Here is a 12,672-nt window from a genome sequence, read left to right as displayed (position 1 = left end):
GTTTTGTTTTTTTGGTTTTTTTTTTTGTTGGTTTTTTTTTTTTTTTTTTTTTTTTTTTTGAGTAGCTCAAAGAAACACTTTTAAAATGAGGTTTGCCTATTCTCCATTGACTGCTTGAGTCTTGGGATGTGGTTGTAGAGTCAGCCCGTTCTTGTCTTTCTTGATCAGTGAGTTTCCCACCCAGTTTCTGACAGGAGCACTGTGCAGCTCTCCTTTTAGATCCTAAAAGGAAATTAAAATTTCTTTTTAGTTTTTTTTTCTAAATTCAGAAATTTTAAAATTTAGAAGAATGAAAAGAAAATGACACAGAAAGAAAGACTATTGTGAATCCTATTACTTGTTTTATTAAAAACCAGCCAACCAAAACAAAACAAAACGAAACAAAAACCATTGGCAAGAGAATTTTGAAAGAAAGAAATGCAAGGCCCTCGATTCTCATTGAGAAATCCTCCTGGGACTGAGTTTTTAAAGGTAGTTCTGGAAACTTCTTAAAGAATATATATCCCTGACCTGGATGGCTGACCTTTTCAAGTTGGCAATGCTGTTCAATAAAGATAATATCTATTGGAATCTGAAGGAAGCGGCGGGTTTCTCTGGCATTCTGGGGTAATATTGTGTGCGAGCAGGAAGCACATTTTAACACCATTCATATGTTTCTCTGAGAAGGAAAACCGATCCACGAGAGTGTTGAAAGCATTACAGACTAATTTCATCGCAGTTTCTGGGGCGGGGAGGAAGGACGGAGAACCAGGGGTTGGGTAGAGAGAGGTTCACAAGCTCACCCACTAGAATGTGAGAAAGTTCTGGCAGTTTCTACAGAAGGTTCATGCTTTGAGCCTTTAAAGCAATTGTGTAGCTCTCTCCTGAAATTTTACACTGTCAGTATATTTATAGCAGATGTCTCTTAAAGCAAACATTTTTACTTTATACTATACAAATCTTATGGAAAATTACAAACATATCATGGAGTTTTGGCCATGCTGCAGAAAGCTACACTACTTTCTGTAATGGATTATGAGCAACGGGGAAAGCTGATACAGATCTAAGGCTGAAGGATACTGGGTAATGAAAACAGGCTTCTGCAGACGCTGTCATGAAACACACTTTCAAAGGAAAGGCGAAAGTTGAAACTGTGCGTTAAACCAACTAAATTAAATCATCTGGTCTTCAAAATACTCACTGTACTCAAGAACAAAATGACCAGGAGCAACTGTGACCCCTGCAGTGTCTGAAGCATAAAAAAAAACCTAAATAAATAAAAATTTATTTGAATTTTCCTACGCAAACCTTGTGTTTGTTCCTTATACAAATTTAATGAGAAGAGACAACTACACCCTCCTCTTGTGCTTCAGTCTGAAGCAGTTTCTTATTAGCCAATACTGAGTATGACTTAGGTCTCTGCTTTGCAGGCGCTCAGGCCATAAGTGAGCTGCCCGGGTGAAACGTGGGAACCATGGAAGTCAGCTTCTAATACGTAAAGAGCAGACATACTTAAAGGACAATGTGGATGGTGGCCAGACACAGTCTATAACAGCACAAGAAGGAAGAAACCCAGAAACAGTCCAGACCTTCAGAAAAGAGTGGACTTCAGCTTTCCAAGAATGTTCCATTTGACTACAAGGGCTTGTTCTCATCTTCTAGACAGCTAATTGCTGGCATTAAAAACAGTGTTCCATGAATTCTAGAGAAGTCCTCTGTGCTGCATTTCTGAGAATCCTGCTCCCTGTTCTTGGTCTGCAACAGTGATCATTTCAGAAAGGAAGCCATTGAAATAATGTGGCTGTTACACTCTCCCAGGCCTTTGGCAGAGTTTAACCAACAAAACACTGTAATCCCACTGGACTCTGAAAATACGAATCCACTACAAGGCCAGGAGAGCCGTGGAATTTGTAACCACATATTTTTACTTGTGTAATAAATCTGTAATTTCAAGGACATTATTCAAAATGACCTGACCACTCTACAGTGCTAGGAATCTGATGCTGTTTTACATTAATGTCAGCAGTGTCTCTCTCTCTCTCTCTCTCTCTCTCTCTCTCTCTCTCTCTCTCTCTCTCTCTTTCCTCACTCTTAACAATCAGTCAGTAGTGGTTCAGCGGTTCATTGACCATTTTAATTCTGGTCACAGATGAAGGTTAAAATATCTCTAACCTTTACAAATGTATTATGTGGCACCCTTGACATCACTTTTATTGCAGATAAAAATCTATGATAAATTTTCTGTATGACACAAGAACAGGATTTTGTATTAAATTCTAACAATGGAACAAATTTCTTTTTCTGCTTGTTCTTGGAATTTGGGGGGTCTTATAACAAAGGGGGACACTTTCTCTTCCATTTCATCAATAGAAAAAACAACAACAACAACAACTCACAATGCACTTTGTTTTTGTAGGCCCAGGGTTTCAGTAATCTCTCTTAAGCAGAACGAAAACCAGTGAAAAAGGTTCAGAATTCAGCCCACTTCTAACCTGGCTGGCTGATCAAACAGACAAAACATTCAGCTAGTTGCATATAATGTGAGGCCAAAAGAAGCAGCTGTAGAAGACCTTGAAGATGAAGCGTTCCATAAAGGTGTGTGAGTAACTGACCTAAAGGTACTCCAATCTAAGTGTGCAGATAAAGAGAACCCCTGAAAGCCATCTAGATGAAAGAATGAAGCAGTCAATTTTATGGATAGTTTTTTTTTTCCTTCCTTTTGGAGTTATAAAAGCACTTGGGATTTCCAAGAAGCCATAGACATATAAAATGTTTTTGACATTCCATCAAAAAAAATGGCGTCACAACATTGTCATAATACACAGTCATCATCAAGGAACGATTGGATGTAAATCCCATAACAGCATTTGTAATGGAACTTCACACTGTATCCCAGAGGCTGTGTGCTCTCTTCTTCCCATAGATTAAATGATCGAGGGGGATCCGTTACTTCCCCTTCCTCGTCTCCCTGGTGATCTGGACCATGTGTTTGTTTCTTAGGTTTTGTGACTGAAGATCCTTGAGGAAGTCTGTGTCTGACAATGTCAACTGTCAACGCTGTGGGGACTACCTCTGTCACATCACCTACTTCCAAGAAAGCCCACTGCTAAAGGATCAGGATGCTGCTCGGCTGTGTCAGTAGCTGTGTGGACAATCTGAAAGTCTTGGACATCTGGTGAACTTGTCTCTTCATTAGAATAGGCTCTAACCACAGGATTACCCGAAATCAAACCTCAGTTTAACATATAGTAAAACAATAATATGTATATATCCCTTTTTAAAGGAAAAAAGAACAGGTGGCTTTAATTTATTTAGTTTTTCAGTTTATTAAAAAAAAAAAAAACCTTACCCATTGCCTAAGCCTTTGGGCACATGTGCATAAGAAGAACACCGCTGAGCATAAATAATGTATATTAACTATGTCATTGTGCATAAATAATGTATATTAACTATATCATTATGTTTTAGGATTCTTCATAAGATGAGTGGCCATTCAGTATTTTTTTTGTTGTTATTTTGTTTTTTTGTTTTTTGTTTTTTGTTTGATGTTGTTGTTTGCTTATTTGTTTGTTTTTTGAGATGAGGTTTGTCTATGTAGCCCTGAGCCCTGTTGGGCCTCGACTTTCTCTGTAGATCAGGCTGGCCTCTAACTCAGAGATATCCCTGCCTCTGTTTCTCAAACACTGAAATGAAGGCATGTACCACCATGCCACTTCATAAAATCTCTACCTGATTAGTACACTCATTTCATTCTCTATACTATGATGACTTTAGAGCATACATTATGAACAGATTTACGGGGTTAATGTGTAAATATTCCTCAAGCTTTAGTGTTTAATGGTTTCTCTATATGTAAACTGTCCAAAAATCGAGACATCCTTTTCATTTTTCTCTTTTTCTAGTGAAGTAGCTGGACATTTCAAATGTTACCCTTTTTGTGATCATTTTTCACTTAGTTGACCAACTGAATTTGCTTCAGTCCTGCAGAGATACACAATGAAAGGACAAACGAGAAGAAACTCCAGAAGGACATGCCACTTTGCATACGCATTGCTAATACTTCATCAGGTGACCCAAACTTCATTCTCATGAACAACAGAACTGATGCTTCTGCCTGAAGCCAGAGAAGTCCAGTCCTGTGATATGACTGAAAAGGGTTGTTTTCTGTCACACATGGAGCTACCAAGACCAAGTAAAGAGTCTCCAGTTGGGAGGCTGAGCTGATTCATTCTCAGTATTTGCGAGCTCTGTATCTGCTCATTTCCGTGAACAGAGTAAACACACTTTAAAGCTGTCTGTCATTTGGGCCCAGCTCTCAGCTCCTCCCTAGACCAGTCATCTCCCCTCTTCTCTGTTTTCTCCTGTATAAGACAAAGAAGCCATATTCTTTCCGTTATCAATCAAGGTTTTGTTTGTTTGTTTGTTGATTTTTGGTTTTTTTAAACATGGTTCACATCTTACCTGAAAAAACTCTTCTGGGCTGTCAGGTTAAGACATGCTATCCTCTGAATATTCCTTGTATCTGCATACAGGAAAAAAATGTATGAGAGAAGAGCAGGCACTTTTCCTTGTGCTGATGTTTGGTGCTTGAGGTACGTTCTATCATAGCACCACATTTAATACTGTCCCAAACCCTCAACCTTCTTCACATTTCCTTCCAGACAGCAACTTTGTTTCAGCGAGGCACACTGTTTAGAGACCTAGTTTGTTCTTTTTAGTTTCGGTGTTGTTATTGTTTTGTTTGGGAGAGTGTTGCTTTAAAAGATTAAGTCGTGGACTGGAGAGATGGATGTTCAGATAAGAACTCTGGCTGTCCTTCCAGGGGACACTGGGTGAGACATCCACGTGGACACATACAATTATCTGTAGCTCCAGACACAGGGGAACCAACATACTTCTAGCTTCCTGAGTCACCATTTATGCACAGATATGCTTGTGTTCAAACACACATACACATAAACTAAAGAGTACAAAATGATAAAATAATGAGGGATCCATGTTCTTTTAATGGGATGTCATAGAGTCCTGCATTTAGAAATACATGATTAGACAATAAAAATTGTTTGAATTGCATCCAGCAAGGTCTAGGATTATATTCCATTTCTCTCCACTGTGCCCTTTGTAAAGCTGGTTATATTCTTACAGAATATAAACAAAGATCCTTGAATATGTCTATCATACTTTAATTCCTGAAAGCCAAAATGAATATATCTACTAAACTGAAACAAGATAGACTATAATTAGTATAATATCGTTTTATATACATGTGATTCTCATTGTTAACACAAGAATCTTAAATATTTGAGATTTATGTCAGGATTCCAATTGATCCTAAGAGTAAGTGGCTTGATGAAGGAGCTGTAGTTGCCAAGACGATGATATAGCTAGAGAATGTTTTTTAAGTTTTAATTATTTGCCAAACAAATCTGCTTGCAGACTACAACGAAACTCCAAAGATTCTGGTTTTATTGTTTGTTTTATGAGCTAAAAAAATACAGCTTTTATCTACTTATCTTTCCATCTCATCTGAATCCAGAGCCCTTAATTCTTACGATCATAAAAGATCAGGTAATTTCTGATTTGCATTTCAAATTCACCTTTTTATTTTTTTCAGAAGGACATCTGATTTTATGGTAAGTACATCACTAATCTCCTTAGTCCTGACAGCAGGAAGCCAAGCTCAACTACATCTAACTCAGGCTCTAAACACAGAAGGTCATGTAAGCTGCTTCTTTCTCAGTAATAATGAGGGAGAGTTCTTTCTTTCTTTCTTTCTTTCTTTCTTTCTTTCTTTCTTCCTTCCTTCCTTCCTTCCTTCCTTCCTTCCTTCCTTCTTTCCTTTCTTCCTTCCTTCCTTCCTTCCTTCCTTTGCTTCTTTGTTTCTAGCTGTGGTTCAGCCACATTTTTATTTCTTCTTCCTAATGGGTATGTGGGCATTTAAACCATTTGCAGTCAAGCCGGACACATGGTGTTCTCCCTGACTTCCTTGCAACAAAAAAAGAGAAGTCTCTTCAGTGCTGATTAGCTAGAATAGTTTTTACTGGTGGCCATGGTCATTTAAAATTGTGACTGCAGGGCTGAGAGTATAGGGAATACATACACTGCAGCTCTGAGCTCAGTCCCTTGCCTCCCAAAAAGAAGGAAAAAGTAACATCAGTTTTCAAAGTATTTAGTTACATCTCTTGGAAGTAAAACAATCACATATTATTAAAGAGATTTCAAATCTATGAAATGTTCTGGGCTCTGGATTATTGAATTTGTTGAAGTCCAAATTATTTTATTTAAAGCCTAAGTTTGAGTTCTTCGGGCTCCTTCAACAAACAAGTAGAACCCTTTCTACGATACTTTCTCGAGAATGGAAGAAATGGGTAAAGTTCTCTGAAATATGAATCCCAGAAGGCATCTAACAGCTAAGCAGGCATGGCTGCAACCTCTAATTCCATCTCAGACAGAGACAGGGAAACTGAGACCTGGTCTCCACACCCACGTGTGTACCTACATGCATACTTCTTCACACACACACATGCATACACAACATGCACACACAATATATCAACATGCATGCATACACACATGAAAGCACATATACTATGCATACATGTGTATGTAATAATGTTTTAAGAGTTTATGTTAAGTGAGTACAGGATGAGGGCTGGAGTAATACAGTCCTCGATCCAAGAATTGCCTAGTTCTCACAATGCCCCAAGCCAATAACCCAACACAGGAATGGAGAAGAGAAAGGAAGAAGAAAGGGGGACAACTGAGGGGGGACATTCAGCCAGATCACAAAATAGGAGGTATAGATTACACTTCCATATTTTTCAATCAATAAATAGACGTTTTGAGTGCACTGAACCATCTAGTCCATCCCAACAGCTTTTAGAAACATAGAACCTTTCACATAGAAAACAGATATTTCATAATACTTGGGTTAAATTAAAGGGAAAACATCAATAAGTTATTGACATTATTATAATAACTCTATTATTATAAAAGAACACCCTCTCCAACTAACTAAATTGTACTGGCTGGTTTTGTGTCAATTCGACACAAGCTGGAGTTATCACAGAGAAAGGAGTCTCCCTTGAGGAAATGTCTCCGTGAGATCCAGCTGTAAGGCATTTTCTCAATTAATGATCAAGGCCAGAGGGCCCATTGTGGGTGGTGCCATGCCCGGGCAGGTAGTCCTAGGTTCTAAAATAAAGCAAAGCAAGCAAGCTAGGGAAAACTAGCCAGTAAGCAGCACCCCTCCATGGCCTTTGCATCAGCTCCCATCTCCATGTTCCTGTCCTGTGTGAGTTCTTGTCCTGACTTTCTTTGGTGATGAACAGCAATTTGGAAGTGTAAGCTGAATAAATAAACCCTTTCCTCCCCAACTTGCTTCTAGGTGATGATGTTTTGTACAGGAACACAAACCTTGACTAAAACACAAATTGATGTTTGATTTGACTACTGTTACTTAATTTCTTAATGGGGTGTTTATATTGGCGCCCAAAACCAAAAGAACAAATATTTTAGAAAAATTAGCGTCCAAAAGCAGATTAAACATGAAACAGAACACACACCAGTGTATGGATTTATTTCTAGTGGATCTAGTGAAAAGTTCCTGTCACACTGAATACAGCATAATTATGTGTGGGAAGAAGGATGAAGAAGATGAAGGGACCTAGGGAGAACGGGAAGATTGTAGGATGGAAAAGGAAGCTGACTCAACAGTTAAGTGTTCCTCTATGTGGAATGCTGCAGGAGGGCTGGTATACTACAGTAACTTTGCAAGAGTTTGTATGGTTTCGTCAGCAAAAGATTAGTTCATTGTTATTTCATCCCTTCTCTCTCCTGGTTAAACCCTTCATTTCACTCACGGATTTGTGTTTGTTTGTTGTTTGTTTGTTTGTTTGTTTGTTTGCAGGAGTAAAGCATCCCATTGTCTTGCCTAGCAGAGTAAAGTACACCTTTAAATCCAGATGGTAGAGGCTGGTAGATGTCTGGGACTTCCATCACAGTCTAATCCACACTTGGAGTTCAAGAATAATTGGGCCTATACAATGAGACCTTCTCAAAAAGAAATTGCATTTTCAGTTATTATTTTGAAAAATTATTGTGCAATAGCATGGCATAATTTTTGATAGTTTGCAAAACAGAGTTGTGTGAAGGGTCTGCTAGACCCCTTTGTAAGTGCACATTGACCCATTCATGTAAAGACTTGTGGATTCCATTACTCATAGAATAAAAATAAACTTGGGTACTGAAATTAAACTAATTTTTTTTCATTTTTCATGACCTGTTTATAGAAAAAAATATAAAGAATCAGCTGGAGGTGCATAAATTGTTCCTACATGTGAACAGAATGACAAAGCTGTAGCTACTGAAGCCAGAATAACTAATGGAAAAAATTAAAATCTGCCTTCTTATCTAAATAATTCCGTTTATCCAGACACCAAGGCATAGCTAGCTATTAGCTATTTTCCAATTAGACAATCTAAACATTTGATGTCTGTTGACCAAATAACTCAATAATTGAAGCTTTCCAGTGGGGTATTTGTATATCATGTGCATACAAGCAACACTTTACTGTACTTTTAAGAAACCTGGATACGTTCCTGGAAGTTATTTTATGCGCTGAGAGAGTATGACTGATTACCACACTCGAAGACATTAAACTAAGAGGAGATGAATACTTTTCTGTTTTTCCAAGAGAAATGTACAAATATGTTTTTGTTTAAAATTGTCTTTTTCTTTTCGGTATATGTGGTCACTAGAGAACAGAAAAATAAGTAACGGTGGAAAACAGACCTATGAGAAGAACCAGTTGGCAAGGAAAAGAAGAGGTGGCTGACAGGAAAAACTGGATCCGGAAGACAGAAGTGTGTTTAAGGGCTCATCAAGGATGAAAGGTACAGAGGATACCCAGTTTGCACATTGTGCCGCAAGCACAGGACAGCTGGTCCTGGGCGCTCATGTCCACACAGCCTCTGGTCCTGACGCTGGTAATTTGCCTATTCTAGACAGACCTCTTCTTGCACTGCTCTGGAAGTCTAGAGGATAAGTCAGTGAAAATTCCATTCACTCCATTCACTGAAATTATCGATAAGCTCTTGTGTAAATAGCCATCATCAAAAGCTTAAGAAGGCATCATTTCAGAAGCTCTACAAAGTCATAGATCTACTTTGACACAACCCCAGATATCCACACTGTGATTTTATACAAGTGAAAATTTAGACAGGAAAGTAAGTAACCAAAGGACGTCATCAATGCGTTGGCAAAGTTCCGTTAGGATTTCATGTACTTATAGAATGCATGACCTAGGAAATTAGTAGAATATTGATTATCTTCTATTATCCTATAATCAGGGTGTAGAAAATACACAGGAAGAGATCCTTGAGACGTACCAGAAAAACTCTAAAAAATGTCTTTTTGTCCTTCTCAATATCATTTACATAAATAACTTAGTTATAAAACTAAGAGTAGCACCACACATGTTGAACTGATTTCAATGTAACAGTTTCAAATTATTTCAGCTAGGGGCTTCTCTGACATTCAACTAAATTTTACTAAATAGACTTTTCTTCTGGTTACCCCAAGGCCAATGTTTAAAATAGTTCCAGATTCAGGGTCTTTATACAGTTTGCATCTGTGTTCCTCAAGACCTGCTTGCCGCGGTGGGGTCCACCTGCACTCCCTCAGCGCTTTCACCCACAGTACATTTTTATTCTTCTGTCCTTGGAATGTATTCGAGGGGACCCTGCTCTGTGCAAGTGTTATAATTGGATCCTTCTGGTACATGTCTAATATAGCCATCTGGATTCCATCCAATAGGTACTTGTGTTTGGCCAAATCCAACCTGTTGTGGCTAGAATTGCATGCACATTCCTTCTCTACTTTCCTTCTATGTAAGTTGTGAGCTGCTGTCTAAAGATTTGAAGCAGCACACTACAAAACTAAGTTTACATATAGAATGGTAATTTAATTGAAGATTGCATTGGGTGTAAATTTTCTAGAGAATAACCAGGACAAGGACAGAAGTCAAATACTCAGACTCCAGCTGAGGAAGATATAACAACAGCTTTCTAGCAATGTGGACCAGTAGCTCTCTGTGTGTGTGTGTGTGTGTGTGTGTGTGTGTGTGTGTGTATAAATGTGTGTGTATAAATGTGTGTGTATGATGTACATACACCTTTCACCTTCTTTGACACAGGCTGTCTTTGTGATATTTCTGCTGTATATAGAAGGCGAGCTTGCCTATCAGTTTCCAGAGATTCTCCTGTGTCTCCTCCACCTCCCCGAGGAGAGCATGGCTTACACAGAGATGCTTTTACTGCCATATTGGGCTTTATGTGAGTTCCCGGATATGAACAAAAGTCTTCACAGTTGCTGACAAAGTTCCTGTACCAAATCCAAGTTTTCTGCCTAGTCCCCAGTGAGTAGACTCTAAAACTCACTTACCTGGACCAAGCTTTATTTCCAAGGAGATATTACTCCATAACTAACAATGAAGTGTCACTTCCTCTATGATAAACTTGGAGAGAAGTTTATGTTTAGGGGATTTAAATGATTTATATATAATTTAATGTGTTTTGAGGGAACTGGAAGATCGCTCAGAGAATAAAGCCTTTGACGCACAAACATGAGGACCAAACTCGGATCCTTAGCACCTACATAAATGCTGTGGGGAATGGTATTCCATTTTTAATCCCAGTGCTTTGTAGGCAGACAGGAAACTAGCTTAATTGGACTATTCTGGGTTTGGTGGGAGATTCTGTCTTAACATATAAAAATAAGAGCAACCACAGGACACATCTGACATCAACTTCTGGCAAGAACATCCCAACAGAAATACGTGTGAACACACACACAAACACATGCACATGCACGCACATACACACACACACACACACACACACACACACACACACGCATACACACGCAAACACATACCCCACACCCACATATAACAGTACATTTCTGCAAATTTTAATTACTGTAAAATACAGGGCAATTTGTAGTAGAAAACTGAGCACTGATACCCAATATAGAGCTGAATAAACAGCATTCAACTACAAGGAACTCATAAGTAAAAGACAAGAAGACTCACCACCAAATCACATCAGCAACACAAGGAAAGCCTCATAGCATCCATGCAGATCGCCCTGAGCTGCTGGGACTATCACTCCCATCTGTCAGACTCCCATGGTACTGAGCACTGCGTGGCATCCAGATCACTGGGGAAAGGAAAAAGCACAACCCAAGAATTGAGAATTATAAAGATTTGGCTTACAAACTTAAAACCATGGTAACTGAACAAATTACATATTTTACTGAGAACTAAGGTTAATTGTATATCAAAATTAAATCTTATGGAATTACATATCTCTTCAAAAGTACCAAAGAACTTAACATCACTACAATTCACAGCCCTTCCCTAGACTAAGGATGCCATGTTTTAAATCTACTTAATTTCTATACAACTAAAAAAGGTATATGTACATATATATGTACTTTCTAAAAGAAGTCAATATATACAAAATAAATATATAATATGTATATAATATATATAATGTAAGATATTATATTAATAATATATAAATATAATATAAGTAATAAGCATACATATATATTAGAAGGTGATATAAAACAAACATATAATACATATATAAATGTGTATGAAGATATATACGTATATATATGCATATACACACACACACACACACACACACACACACATATATATATATATCTTAGAAGTATATATAGAGACAGACAGAGAAAGGGAAATTTTATATAGAGATTAGATTAACTCACATTGGCTGCAGATACATAGTCCTGTTCAAAATACCACTGGGTGGAATGACACCCCTCTAATTGCCTAAGACTAATGAGGAGTGTACTTCAAAGATTAATGGAGTACCTGCTAAGGAAAAGAAACTGATGTCGTTTGAAATCTGATTTCTTTAGTGTGAACAGAGAAGATGTAAGAGAGTGAGGCTATACCAAGTGACAAGATAGCTTTGGCAATCCAAACTCAAAAGAAGCTGATTGTCATTCAGATTGTGAGCAGCAATTTAAATTCCAGGGAACAACTTCATCTGTCCATTAAATTAACGGTCTTAATTTAAATTTTATTAGTTTTGTAGTTTTTATTGACTTGAACTTGTGAAATGGTTTTCCTTATCCATAATGTTATAAAGCTGGTAAGCACATAGAGTTTATACCGATTTTATGTTTAAACGTGTTTAAGTAATGCTATAATAATAATTAATTCAAGGCTTAGGGTCATTAGGAAACTCTGCTGGGGGAGGGGCACACAACAGTGCCCTAGTCTGTGTGACTAGGAGACTAGGACAGCTATTTGGCTTTGTCATGTTTGTTACAACTAATCCCCAAGAGAGCAAAAACCATAAAATGACAGGACAGGCAGAACCTGAGAGAAAATGGGCACAGTGATGGGGGGTAGAGATTAGCAGGTGCCTCTTCAGTCAGCTGGGAGGCTGGGAGGAGGAAACACCTGCACTCAAAGCCTCACCGTGGCTATTGAAGTTTCCCAAAACAGCAGTCCCCAGAAAAAAAGCAACTGGACCTTCTACATCTTGCATGACCATCTCTGTCAGCCACAAAATACTTTTATCGAACTTTCAGAAACACCGCACTTCGTCAGCCCCCCAAGTGTTCCTATGTCAAGTGAAATACAAGTTCCTG

General features: G+C 38.2%; 1 long non-coding RNA gene across 8 annotated transcripts in view; it reads right to left on the bottom strand.

Annotated features, from left to right (window-relative positions):
* Nucleotides 1-31: 31 nt before the first annotated feature.
* A630039O03Rik overlaps nt 32-12,672 on the bottom strand; it is a 68,773-nt gene continuing 56,132 nt past the window's right edge. For 5 of the 8 annotated variants that reach the window (XR_867740.2, XR_376219.3, XR_376223.3 and 2 more), the window contains 3 exons: nt 11,072-11,198; nt 4,441-4,501; nt 61-222 (listed from right to left, as the gene is read on the bottom strand). This is a non-coding gene — a long non-coding RNA (RIKEN cDNA A630039O03 gene). Of the gene's footprint in view, nt 223-400; nt 4,341-4,440; nt 4,502-11,071; nt 11,199-12,672 lie in introns of those variants that run through there. The other 3 variants (XR_376221.4, XR_003954578.1, XR_376220.3) reach the window with 2 other exon arrangements.

Source organism: Mus musculus, chromosome 3 (genome assembly GCF_000001635.26).
Source record: "Mus musculus strain C57BL/6J chromosome 3, GRCm38.p6 C57BL/6J".
Lineage (NCBI taxonomy): Eukaryota > Metazoa > Chordata > Mammalia > Rodentia > Muridae > Mus > Mus musculus.
Note: the sequence above shows the minus strand (reverse complement) of the source record. Positions and strands in the feature narration are given on the sequence as shown.